The sequence below is a fragment of the Chroicocephalus ridibundus genome, chromosome 7, assembly GCF_963924245.1.
Source record: "Chroicocephalus ridibundus chromosome 7, bChrRid1.1, whole genome shotgun sequence".
NCBI lineage: Eukaryota > Metazoa > Chordata > Aves > Charadriiformes > Laridae > Chroicocephalus > Chroicocephalus ridibundus.
In genome coordinates, this window is record NC_086290.1 from 20,668,848 (window position 1) to 20,681,271 (window position 12,424).

The following is a 12,424-nucleotide window of genomic DNA, read 5'->3' on the forward strand; positions in this document are numbered from 1 at the left end:
AGGCCATAAAGTCAACGTTTTATGTGTTTCAGATCCCTCTTCTACAAAATAAAGTGTCATTGCTGTATCTCAATGTATTTCCTACTTGCCAAAAAAATTACAGTGTCAATCAACTGAATGCGCGGAAGCCCTTTTCAAAAATAAATAAATAGATTAAATAAATAAAGCATCTAGTTATTTGAGGTAATCTTTTTAAAAACCAACAAGCTTTCAATTCCTATTAGAAAGGTACAAGCAGTGTATTTTTAACTATCAGTATCCAGAGAATGGCACCTAAAATAATGAGAAATACTTGAACTTACAGTGACCTGGATATTGCAGTTACCCACCAGCACTTCCTCTTGATAAGGATCACTTTCCCCAAAAAAATGGAGAAAGAAAGGAGGAAATCTGCTAGATTTGTGCACAACTAAAGGCTACCGCATAAACAACCCATCTCTTCAAATCTTGATATCAAGGAATATTGTTTACAGCACTTCCCATCTTGAACACCATTACATGACACAGAAAGACAGCTTGATAGCCCTCTCACTGAAATTATTTTGGATCTGGCCTCCAACACCAGAACCGTGTCTCAAGTTTTCTATAGCAACAACCTAAGACAGGAAAGGTCATAAGGGACCTCACCTGCAATTCAGCCATCTCTCGGGTACTGAAAAAGTTCATTAAACATAGTACAATAAGAATTTTCTGCTGCACAACAGATAGAGTTAAGTTTGTTTATTTGACTTACGGCACCATGAAGAACACCATTTTATACAAAGAGCAATTACACAATATTTTATATCAAACTTTACAAAATCATATATGCCAAGAGTACAAGCAGCACTTCATTTTATTTTCACTCAGAGAAGGATGTAGCTCTACTCAGACCACATCACGAGAGGAAGAAGGCCACTGCACTAAAGCTGCTTCTAGAGCTTTTCTTGTCTTTGACCTCTCACCCCAAGCAATTATTATAATGCTTTCTTGATTATTACAATAATGCTGCTCCACTGCTACACCACAGTAGCAGACAGCTGAAACCTTGCACATCATCTGCTCAACCAAACAACAGTCGAACAAGAGTTCAGGCCTACATTAAGTACATTAATTTGTTTTGTTTACAATGCTACATTAGTTTTGGCCAACAGGTATACAAAATATTTAATTTTGCCTATAGGCATTCCCAGCCCAATACTTATCTTTAATACTCACAGAACAAATTTGTATTCTACACTAAGCAAAAATCATGGAAGTACCAACTTTCCCCCTGTTTATTCAGTTCCCTCTTTGGGGATTATGGTTTCCCAGCATCACCACTGCACATCTTCAAGGTCAAACACTACTTGCTAGGAAAAAGCTTGGAGACAACTGCAGCAGTACTATTTCATCTACTCATCATAGTCCAGCAAAAGACCGAAGTTATCAATGCAATCACTGCATTGTTTCAGGTGTATGTATTTAGAATTAAAATTCTAGAATTAAAGGATTTTAAAATTCTTTAGAATTAAGAATTAAATTAATTAGAATTAAAAAAAAAAAAAGGAGGGGTGAAATATTTCATAAGACATAGATGTTCAGAAATTCACATTTTCAGTTAGTTTCCAAGTTGGAGCTCCCAAATTGAGACTTGATAATTACATAATCAAACACGTGAAAAATGGAGTACTTTACAATAGTGTCTATTGTCTATGGGCCAGTCTGAAAGGCCGGTTTCATCTGCAGTATAATTATAGATGATATTTTTGTTTTCTTTCCTTTAGCGAAATGCAGCTCGATTTTCATTTTTATTGTTCTTAATCCGAATACTAACAATCACATTGACATAGTATTCCACATAGAATATTTTTCTTTTAGCCTGAAAACAGGAATACTCGGCTCTTCTTGTTACAGAGATGTTGTAAAGCCACTCTGCATAACCTTGTGATAGACTGAAATGAAAATGCTCATGAAATAGGACCATTACTCTTCCCACCCCTCTCCCCATCAGCACAGCAAAATAGCCTGTATAGGAGCACAGGATTTTTCTAGGCACATTAAGCTTTGTTCCCTGTCTATGACCTGATACTTGGCATCTAGTCTCTTAAAGCAAAAGAACCTTCTTCCAGAGATCAGTGAAACCACAGAATTTAATAATGACCAATGTGTAATAAGGTATGTATTTATTTTCATTAGTGACTTCATTAGAAATCTGTAATTAAAACCAAAACCTTAATTAACAGCTAGCATCCTACAATATACGAGTTTCTATTTTCCCGTTTGCTATTACCAAAGAGCAGAAGATTCCCGAGTCCCTAAATTATCTGTTCATCGTTATGTGGAAACATTGCATGAAATCAGTTAAAGTCAACAGTGTTGTATTACATATAGCTACACCAGCACATGTGCATGATTATTGCAAGCACATATCTTAACACTTTGCAATTCTTGGATGATGAGTCTACTTGCTAGCACATCTTTAAAACGGTATTTATTTTGTTAATAAATACAATTATCTGGTTTTCTCATTTTCAGAGACTTCCCTTTCACATCTTGGGATTCACCCATTCCCATCCTGGCTTATTCTAGTCCAAGTCTATAGCTGACAGAAAAAGAACGTACTGGAAGTCAAATTGGGCACAAAAAACACCACTTACAGCTTTTTCCAAAACCAGAAAAGGCCATTTTGTTTATAAGCTTCTAGAGATTCTCCCCCTCAATGACTGTTACACTCAGAAAAGTGTGAACGTTACCTGTAACTACCTACACTACATCTTAACTGCCTTTCACTGCTGTTTGCTGCATTCTACCTCCTCCATACCCACATTTCTTATAAGTTGCTTGAAAAAAATTCTAGAATTTTTTCAATCACTTGACGTTTTAGAACAAGATGTCAAAACGCTATACTTGTACTAAAACACTCTCTGCACAACTGTATTGTTCTTATGATTCACTTACTGAATAGTACTAACTAGTATCAGCAAAAGTCTATGTATTTATAACATTCAGTAAGAACAAGCACTCACAAAATCATCCTCCAGGGAAAATACAGTTGCTTCTATACAGTACCTTTTATGTTACGGCACACTCATTGGCAAATTACAGTTCACTGCTTTGCTTAGATTCTCTGATCAGGGCTTGGAATGGGAAGTCTCTAAATTTGCTGCTACCTTACAGTCGCATTGTCCCACTTTTAGCTCTAATACTCCTCTAAATAAGACATCAAGCCATCAGTTAAATCTAATGGAGAACAATGATTGCCGAAAAGAGTATGCTTTCAGGAGCACCTCCAGATGAAAGAAAACCTCTGAAATAAAGAACGTCAAATAAACCATTCAGAGACTAATATAACATCTCAACTCTTCCTCCTATTTTCTTCAGAGTTACTCTGTCAGTTCCAGATGTTCAGTGCTGGTTTGCCCTAAAGCTGCTACAAAAGAGAATTTGTACCATGACTGTCTGTATTGGGTTTCCGTGGCAAGGTTTTGGTAGCAGCAGGGAGCTACACGGGTGGTTTCTGTGAGAAACTGCTAGAAGCTTCTTCTGTGTCCAACAGAGCCAATGCCAGCCAGCTCCAAGGCCGTACCTGCTGCTGGCAAAGGCCATCAGTGATGGTGGTAGCACCTCCGTGATAATATATTTAAGAAAGGGAAAAAACTGCTGCTCAAGAGCAGCTGGAGCAGAGGAGAGAGAATAAGCGAGGGAAACAATCCTGCAGACACCAAGGTCAGAGAAGAAGGACAGGGAGGAGGTGCTCCAGGCACCGGAGCAGAGATTCCCCTGCAGCCCATGGTAAAAGACCACGGTGAGGCAGGCTTTCCCCCTGCAGCCCATGGAGGTTAATGGTGGAGCAGATATCCATCTGCAGCCTGTGAAGGACCCTGTGCCAAAGTAGGTGGATGCACCTGAAGGAGGCTATGACCGTGTGGGAAGCCCGCACTGGAGCAGGCTCCTGGCTGGACCCATGGAGAGAGGGGACCATGCTGGAGCAGGTTTGCTGGCAGGGCCTGTGACCCTGTGGGGGACCCACGCTGGAGCAGTCTGTTCCTGAAGGACCGCACCCCGTGGAAGGGACCCACGCTGGAGCAGTTCGGGAAAAACTGCAGCCCGTGGGAAGGACTTACATTGGAGCAATTCATGGAGAGTTGTCTCCCATGGGAGGGACACCATGCTGGACCAGGGGAAGAGTGTGAAGAGTCCTCCCCCTGAGGAGGAAGGAGCAGCAGAGACAATGTGTGATGAACTGACCACAAGCCGTATTCCCCATCCCCCTCTGCCGCTGGGCAGGGGTAGGAGGTAGAGAAAATCAGGAGTGAAGTTGAGCTGAGGAAGAAGGGAGGGGTGGGGGGAAGACGTTTTAAGGTTTGCTTTTATTTCTCATTATCCTACTCTGATTTGATTGGTAATAAGTTAATTTTCCCCAAGCTGAGTGTGTTTTGCCTGTGACAGTAATTGGTGAGTGATATCTTCCTGTCCTTGTCTTGACCCACAAGCTTTTTTTCTCTCCCCTGTCTAGATGAAGAGGGGAGTGATAAAGCAGCTTTGGTGGGCACCTGTCGTCCAGCCAGGGTCAACCAGCACACCATCCCATAGTGGAAAACGGGCACTATGCAGTAGAGGTATATGAAATGACAAAGACATTTCCTTGAATCTTTACGACTTGCTAAGCACATAAGGTTATGAAGGTGAACTCCCAGAACTAACTCAACAAGTAGACTTTGGTCTTCAAGAACAAAGTTCCCACCTTGAGGTGGGCATGATATAGAAGTGAGGCAACTCCTGAAAACTACCCTTAGTGGAGTCTAGGGTTTCCAGCAGAAGCCCATGCAATGGATCAAGTCAAGTAGCTGCCATTTGAGAACATGCATCCTTTCTTCAGGTAAAGTTACTGTCAACTGGTAGAGCCCATAATGTGTTTGGGTCTTGCACTGAAGAATAAGACAAATGAACACCTGAACAGGGAAAAAGGCTCAGATAAACTAGGAAAGCAAACGACAACAACCTGCAAGGAGGTCAAGAAACAAGCATGAAATAAACTATAGCCTAGAGAAACTAAGCAAACCAAAGAACCAAAGAAACCAAAATGCTGAAAATTTGAAGGAAAAAACAGAAACCACTTTTTCCTGGTCATTGTATATCTGTTGTAAAGATGAACAAAATGAAGAGTCCAGACGTCTCACCTCGAAGAAGTATCATAGAATGGTAGACACCAAAAGCATCACAACTACTCCCAGCTTTGGTCCCCCGTTTTTATAATTAATAAAATAGGTATACAATCATTAGACTCAGCATGAATCTTTACCTTTGCTTAAGATCTATAGCTGTACGTATACACCATCAAAATTCTATGTTCCTCCCTTCTTACAGGCTTTAAATTTTTCTTATGCAAGGAAATTAAACACTGAAGGTTGTCCTGAATGGCAAATTTAACTTTTGCTTTCAATTCCAGCACTGCTTGCCAAGACTCCCTCCCCCCCCCCCCCCAAAAAAAAAAAAGAAAATAAAAAAGTCACTAAACTGATAATATTATGTCTTCCTTTGGACCTTGATTGCTTTGTTTTCACACAACCGCATTTGGAGCACAGAAAAGAGACTCCTCAGCAGTACATTGCTTTTTTCTCTAATGCTGCAATACACTGTCCACATTTATCTTTTAATGAAAATCTTAAAACAATAAAGTTTTCTTAATCACAGTCCTTAAGACCAGACAACTTCTGGTACATGACAGAAAAGCTATTCCAAAACACTAAGATTTGTTCTGCATATTAGAAGACTTACAATTTTATTTTTAAAGTATCAGCAGACCATAATGATCAGTTTCTAAAGTGGAAACTTCTTCCCACCCTCAAACTAAATGTCTGAACTTCCCACTTAGGTCTGTGGCTGATGTTTTGTAAGAATAGGGACACACATGGGATTGTAAACATAAAATTCATCTAAGAACTATTCTCATTTCATTCCTAATGGAGCTTTCTCGCCACTTCTGGCATTCTCACACTAAGATTAACCTGAAAACTTCCACAAAGTTTCTAACTTGCCATCACCTCTACTTCTACCTAAGGTTTTTGAGGTTTAGTAGGCCTACTGATTTTCCTTACTGGTTAAATAAATGAGAATTTAGATGGAATTTATTTCCCTACCACTCCTGAAATTACTAGGTTTTTAATATGAGAGCTAACTGAATATAAGACAAAAGAACGTTTAAAAAAAATCACACTCAAAGAACAGTTTGCTGTTGGCTCATGAAAACCACCTTTCTTTTTGGTGGCACTTAAAATAATAATTTTTAACTGGAGTTTGGCTAGTTGAAATATCACATTCTATTCATCTTGACTATGTTATTACCAGGCACACAGGTTTCTACACAAAATTTGGGTTGCCAGAGATGCTGCAAAAAAAAGGTTACTTTTAAGTTAGTTTTAACATACTGTAGTATTCTAATATTCTTCCTTTACATTAAGCAGCCTGAGTATTTGCTATACCAGCCTCATAGCATCTATATAACGTGCCTATCAGCCTTGATACTAGACTTTCATCTCTAGATCAATATCACTGTTTGATACGCAGTCTATCTCTTTATTTCTACTATAAAAGCACCAGCTGGATGTTATGATCAAGGTATGGATCAATGAAAGTCAAGCACTGTCCATTCTTAGGTTATCCCTTCAAGTCAGGCTTATGCGACATGTAGGACAAAATAACAGAAAAATATTTGCTGTTCCTTCTCCATAGAGAAATATGAGCTTTCAGGTTCTAAACTCATCTGCTTAGTTATTTGGGGATGATTCTAAGACTATATTGCATGGATATTGTGTCTAGCAGGTGGCTCAATAGCTACCAAAAAACCCGAAGTTCAGAAACACATTTGAAGTTCAATTTCCAGGTAGAGGAACAAACATGAACAATTTGTAAATCTTTTGTGATAATGGGGTATAGAGAAGGGCACTGTGAAATACAGATTCGTAAGGCTGAAAGGAAACCAATGCCGCAAATAATACTGTTATTTTTAAAATATTATATAAGAATAAGATGGTACTGGAAATGCAGCACTGAGTAAATAGCTCTCCCAACACAAAAACGTGTGACACAACTGGTACACCAACTGACGTGCCAGTAGTAATACTACGGGTGATAAAATTATTAATAACTGATCTTTGAAGATTATCTCTATGGGTTAACTCAGTGAGGTTCCAGTCAAAAACAAATCATCTGCAAATGTTCTCTTACTTATGCCTGTATTCATATGGCTGCCTCAACGAAAGCAAAACATGTAAAATACCTACACTTCCACTCTATTTCCATAAATAAATTCAATCAAGATAACAAGGCACCCCTGGAATCAAGGCATGTTTTCAAAGCTCCTGCTAGAGGAGTTTTTCCAAGTTAACGGGATGTGTGGAATCCCCCGCTAACTAGCCTCATAGCTCTGAAGAAAAGAGTTTTTTTAAAAAAAGTCTTATCCTAGAGAGAAATAAATCACAGGACTGGGACGGTAACCATGACAGTAAGGTGAAAGCTTAATGGAATCTTCGGACGTCTGGTTCACACTAAAAGCGAGAAAGCAGCAAATGAATCCTCCAGTTCCCTCCAGACCATTTGGAACAGACACTTGCCCGTCTGATTGTCTGTCCCCATGGCAGTGGCAGTCTTGAAAACAGAAGAGACTGTATTCGAGCCATAATTCACGCAATGTTTTCTCTTATTACAAGGAAAAAGGGGAGATTCAGAGGCAATGTAAACACAAATCGCTATGGTACGGGCATGTTTTTAATTGTGCCCCTTTTAGGATTAAAGGGGCACCAACTCCAATATAAGCTTACGTAACATAATTAAGCCAAGCACAAATTTAAAACTCTTCTAGAAAAATGATTCATTCATTGCCCTTCAAAGCCAAATCATAACTATTATTACGATGACCTTTTCAAGCTCACTTCAGACATATGAAAGACTACCCAAGTGCTGAACACAGATAGCCACTGCCTTAGTGTTGTCTTACTCCGTCCAACAAAACAGTTAGCTCCTCTCTAGGCATAAGAATTGCCTCGCTGTTAGGAAGCCAGACAAGAGCTCAGAATCCTAGCAGGCAACAGAGGATAAAAAATACTTTACGCTCTAAATTAGCATAAAGTTTATTATTATTACTGAGGGATTATAGGAATGTGGTCTGATACAGAAGTTGCTTTACAGCACGTTCTGTTGTGCCAAAAGAAGTATAAAATAAAAATAATAAAAAAAACACAAACAAAAAAGAAGAGGTGTAGTTGAAAATTAGTTCCAACAGTGTTATTTCTAAGGAGGTTAAGAACTTAGACTTCTGAAGTAAATGGGGCTAACACAAAGTACAAACTTGTCATGTCCGTGTGCAACATACCTCTGCAGTAAGCAAATACTTGTATCTATTTGCAACCTTTTCACAAAGTATAAAATGCAAAAAATAACCCAGATTCACTTTCAAAAGAAAGTACAAAAAAACCTGAATGACATTCAAAATTATTAAAACTTCGTATGACTCACTTAGCCTTTATTATATTTACAGTTATGAAAACAGCCTGACAGAAAGGAAGGAGCAGGGAAGAGAAAGCAGTAAATCTGTAACAGTAATTGAGTAATATATAACTGGCTGAATAAACAGGAAAAGAAAACAAAGAGCAGCTTGAACTGAAAAGGGGAGCTTAACCTTTGGTACACTAATAAATCTAACAAATGCTTAAAACTCAAGCAAACGTATGTTACCTCCACTAGGAACAAACCCTCAAATCTTTTTTCAAGAATTGCTACAAAAGGATGCTCAAAAAAGATGTTTTTCTCCCGTGACCAGTAAGAAAAGTTCAATTAAGGGCTCTCAAATAGAGCAAAACCTGAATGTGCCCTTGTGGCCGTTATCTCCTAGTCATGAAAGCAGGTATAACACCACTGTCTTTTCAAAGCTTGCAGATGAAACACCTAGCTCTGCTCATGGCTTTTTCAGCTGCTATTCTGAACATCAATAGAGGTAAGAATTGTCAATTTATCTGAGCGTTTCTGCTGCTGCGTTTCTCTCCTGTTCAAAATCATGTTTTAGAAGTAACACTGGAGGCAGGCGCTGTAACACTGGATGGATTTAGAGGCTGGGAAAGGTAAGGAAAAGAAAAGCATCACCACTCAGTATCACAGTGGCCAGGAAAGCAACTAATACAGACCCTTCCCTTTTTCCTCACATATACACATCCCTCAAATATAGCTATATGGGTGTAGGTGTGGGTGGGCAATAGATAAAATAATGCAGGACAGCAGCTAGGAAGCTCTGCACTAACAACAGGGAAGACAAACTTTACTCCCTCTTCCTTTAAGCTGCTATAAAAGGTTGGGTTCAATTGCAACAGTCCCATTCCCCAGCTGAAGGCTCTGATACAGGAAGAATAATTGAGCCAAGCACAGTGAAGAGACTTTGGAAAGCGTTGCAGCTAATTCCCAGGTTTTATGCAGGTGCTTGGAACAGAACAAGCTTTCTCCCTTGTAGAAAGCTCTTCAGCCACCAGAAGCCTTCTCTTAGCAGTTATGTTCTTCAGCTACCTAAGTCTGGTAAATCTTCAAAATGTTTCGTACATGTACACAATGAAAAAATACAAGGGTTTAGTTAATTGGAGAACAGAAGGGAACAGGAAGCAGGGAAAGTTTCCTATCCTGAGCAAGAAGGTTAAAAAAAAAATAAAAAAAAATATATATACACACACACAGAGATGCTATGTGACACACGAAGAATGGAGATTTCCTATACAGACAATCATGTCAGCAAACAGGGGATCGTAATACATTACAGGGAGGAAAATGAAAGAAAAGAAGTTAAGCTAAGGCTAAGAAATTGTATTAAAACAAGCATTTTCTTTACTAGATTGCAAGAGAACCATCTTGGCAGTTAATTTCCAGAAAACTAGGATGTTATAAAGAGGTTTCTCCCGAAGCATGAACAACGTAGCTTTCGTTTCCCAAAGAGAAGCACCAAGCATCTCGGGCTAACGCTCCTTGCCAAACTAGGAAGAAATGCTTTGAGTACCCACCTGCCACCAGATTCTCCTGCTCATCTTTCACAGCTTCTTCCTCAACACTCACTCCCCTCCCTGCATGCTCCACAGAAAGCAAAGTTAAAACCTTCTTACCTTCAGGAACAGAGTTCCATTTACTAGCTCCTCAAATGTCAGCGCTGCTGCTGGAGCCCAAGCCTGATCTCTTATGCACTGTGTGAGGGGAGATGGATGGTACAAAGCACAGCCAGAAGTCCTACCCCAGCTCTCTTCACAGCATAAGCCCGACCAGCAGTTTTCATAGCCACCTTCGCTGCTGCTAAGAGCGGAAGCTCCCTCCCCTTTGTCCTACTTTAACTTAAACTCCCTCATTGGTTGGCAATTCAGGGCCCCAAATGAATGCCGTTATTTCCTCCCCGAAACTCATCCCCATCGACACACAAGGGCTGTCATTAGGCCTTCTCCTCTTTCTTCTGCATGCTCACAATCCCCCAGATCCATTTCTTACTGGATTCTTGCAACAAGCAAGGAAGGAAGAGGAAGATACTTCGTCAAGGAAAGCTGGCTGCCTGCAGGATGGTGGTAACACCAAAGCTGTTTTGGATGACCCATTACTTCCATTAGAAAGTCTCTGCTCTTTCTGACAAAGGGTACAGGGCTTCAGCATTAACTATAAAGTAGGAAAAAATTCTTTAGGAAAGGGAGAAGCATACTTCTTACTAACCTTTATAACAATTATAATCATCAGCAGCACTCTGATCCAGGGAATGTAGAGAAATTTTCCTATACAATTATGCTGATGAATAATTTGCTGTAACCACTATACTTCAACTCCTGTATCACCCCCACAACGTCTTCAACTTTCACTGTCACAAGTTTACACCCGGTATTTTTCGCTGCTGAGTTTTAACATATTAACCTACAATTCAGTGCCAGAAGCATACTGACTTTTACAAGAAGTTCAACTGAACAAGATTTCTTACATTCTTTCTTCGTTGCTGTAAGCGAAGTATGTCTTGGCATTGTGCAGTCATTCAGGTATTTAGTCTATTTACTCCGTTTTAATGCTTTCCATGATAAATGAAAGCGATATATAATATTCAAGGAATACACATCAAGGACGCTACCGTATTAAAAACTAAAGGCATTGACTTTTACAAGTTATTACAAACAAAATTTTAGATCAAAATCAGATGAAAGACAAGCAAAGTCAGAAAAGTCTTACGGTCTGCATGAAATAACAACATTCCTCATTTAAAATAATCTCAGTAACCCCCATTTGAACCTCTAGGCCCCAATTATCAACTTAAAATAAAATACTGAACAGCTCCTATACCTAGAAACAGACCACTGAAATTTCAGCAGTCCATCCACACGGATAAATTTACATGTCTTTATACACCCTCATCTTTGGGCCAGAAATGGGATTAAAAAAAGCTTTCGTACCTTGGATTGGAAGAATTACATACTTTCTCTGAAAACAGGGCAAAAGACATTAATTCTTTCCTTTTACAGGCCTTTGATTTCTGGCACTTTATGTACTGCCCTACACCTGAATTCTGCTTTCCCTCAAAGAGCAATGACAAATGCTGCTGCAGATATCTAATTGTTGGTAAATATTTTTTCTCACAGCAGGTGTTAGTACAAGTTCAACCAAACAAGCAAGGAAATGCTGTGTAAATACCAACATTTGCATCCTTACTCTTGCAAAATATGTGTCACTTTACATCAACAAACACTTCCAGAATTCCCATTTACAGCAACCAGAACAGTTCTGTGGGTCAAAGTTTCATCCGTGTACAGCAAACAAAATTATTGTTAGTATGACAGTAAGATAATACAAGTATTACTTTGAAGCCATTCTGCTGATCAGCTAGACAAGGAGAGGGAAGAAGAATAGCTAAAATTGATTAAACTACTTTTCTGCCTACCTCCAAGACAACACAGGTTTTTCTTCTCCATTAAAATCAAGTGAATTTCTTTCAATCGCATATGCAGGTGGAAGGGACGGAGTGTGTGTGTGCATGGCAAGCTCCCTCTTCCCTTCCACTGCTGGTGACATCAGTAAGCCTACCTATTTATAATCCCACCACCTGACCAAACAGCCTACAGAGTACATCTAGAGATTTGCACAGCCATTAATCCTGTCGTATCTACTTCAGCCAATTCAAGAGAGGGTATTAAGTAGCTTTGTTATGTCTTCTGTGGCTTTATACCATAAAAAGAATCCAATCCTGTTTTCCGTGCCCCTTTTATTTTTGCAAGACAAGTTTAATGGGAAGTTTTAGAATTAGGACTCTTCCTTCCCTCTGTGCTTTTTAGCCTTCTCTGTTTCTCTGTCTGTAAGATACCCAACTAAACCGTTCAGGGGAGCAAATTTTAGTGATCGGTGGAAATACTTCGGCAGCAGAGGCAGATCCCATTTATACCCAGTTAATTTGATCATCAGTGCTACCTACAAA

At 39.4% G+C, this 12,424-nt stretch overlaps 1 protein-coding gene across 4 annotated transcripts in view; it reads right to left on the reverse strand.

Annotated features, from left to right (window-relative positions):
• COBLL1 (cordon-bleu WH2 repeat protein like 1) overlaps window positions 1-12,424 on the reverse strand; it is a 91,554-nt gene that overhangs the window by 44,770 nt on the left and 34,360 nt on the right. The window contains exon 1 of one of the 4 annotated variants that reach the window (XM_063341144.1): window positions 10,098-10,269. The exons of the other annotated variants lie outside the window; for them this stretch is intronic. The gene's annotated coding sequence lies outside the window, so the exon portion shown is untranslated. Of the gene's footprint in view, window positions 1-10,097; window positions 10,270-12,424 lie in introns of those variants that run through there. 4 annotated transcript variants of the gene reach the window in all.